The sequence below is a fragment of the Bicyclus anynana genome, chromosome 6 (genome assembly GCF_947172395.1).
Source record: "Bicyclus anynana chromosome 6, ilBicAnyn1.1, whole genome shotgun sequence".
Taxonomy (NCBI): domain Eukaryota; kingdom Metazoa; phylum Arthropoda; class Insecta; order Lepidoptera; family Nymphalidae; genus Bicyclus; species Bicyclus anynana.
In genome coordinates, this window is record NC_069088.1 from 2,146,317 (window position 1) to 2,147,791 (window position 1,475).

Sequence of the window (1,475 nt, forward strand, 5' to 3'; positions counted from 1 at the left end):
AACCGAACTTCATTATTTCTTACAAAAACGTCTGTCGTGTTTTTACTATAAGCTGATTACGTAATAAGCCGATTAGCCTGAAAATACTCTGTCACGCTTCAAGAAGCGAAAATTACTGTATCCAATTGTAGGCCTTGATGTATTTAGAATAGGATATGAAATGCAATGGCAGTTCTGGTATTCAAATTTAGTGGTACTAAAAGTGAAGTGTTGCTACTTTGTGATAAGGTTCAGTGTGAAATCACACTTTCACAGATTTTAGTGAATAATCGTTTATCAAATATTGCTTATGTCGTCTGAAGTTCATGTTCGAGATACATTTACCTGAGAAGATCTTTACAGCTGGGATGGCAGTTTTTTGGATTCTGTAAAACTTTATACTGTTCGTTACTTTCAACAGACAGCTCGCCAACGTTCATACCACGTTGAACGCACCGGTTCTCGTCCGATCACCGAAGTTAAGCAACGTCGGGCGCGGTCAGTACTTGGATGGGTGACCGCCTGGGAACACCGTGTGATGTTTTGCTATAACTACAATTTTGTTCCACGGATCCTTTTTTTTTTTTTTTTTTTTTTTTATCGTGGGGAAATCCTCATGGATACCTTCTCGCCACGGTGAGGCAAGAAGGTTATGTCGGACTTCAACCGACTAAAACCCCACGGTGTTCCGACTCACCGCCTGATGACTGAGCCGCGGGAACATTTCATAAACTACCGCAACTCAGCCAGCGGCACTCGTAATCAAGCTCTCCTGTTGTGTCATTCAAATCGCTTCGGGAACACTAAAAACGTCCACAACTCGAGGATTTATATCCAGCGGGCGACAGATTCCCCGTATCTGTCACCCGGACGTCCTCGTCAAGGAGGCAAATGACGGTCGTGAGCGAGCCGCCTTCGTCCTGCTCTTCTACGGCGGATAGGATGACACGCCAAGTCAACCTCTCTTAACCTTTCCGCCGCCTCCTTCTGTGACATTACAATTTCACAGAATGAGGCTACAGCTTCCCAGGATTTGTCATTATTTGTCATGGCTTTTATGACGCCTGACAGAGATAAGTCTTGACCGATTACAGCCACGAGTGCCTCGCGTGGCTCTATCCAATTGGGACATTCAGCCAGAGTATGCTGTGCGGTATCAGAGGCACAGCCACACTCATGACACTCCTCGGTAGGCTCTCTACCGGCCACCCTCCACAGGTATCTACCGAAGCAGCCGTGCCCCGAAAGAACCTGTGTAAGGTGGAAGGTGACAATTCCGTGCCTTCTTTGTACCCACTGTTGGAGTACAGGTCGAATAGCGTCAATAGTCGATCGACCAGCACTTGGCGACATTAACCTTTCTTGCCACTGCTGAATAATTTTGGCGTGCGCTGTGCGCCTCCAATTGGTAACTGTTTGCGGGGAAACGTGTTCACCTCGTGATCGGGCATCCACCCTGAGAAGGTGTATCGACGCCAACGCACCTGCATCCAGAT

The 1,475-nt window shown here is 47.0% G+C and overlaps 1 non-coding gene across 1 annotated transcript; it reads left to right on the forward strand.

Annotated features, from left to right (window-relative positions):
• The first annotated feature begins 407 nt into the window (after positions 1-407).
• Positions 408-526, forward strand: LOC112048086 (5S ribosomal RNA). Its single transcript, XR_008250938.1, has one exon. It is a non-coding gene; the product is annotated as a 5S ribosomal RNA (ribosomal RNA).
• Positions 527-1,475: the final 949 nt, after the last annotated feature.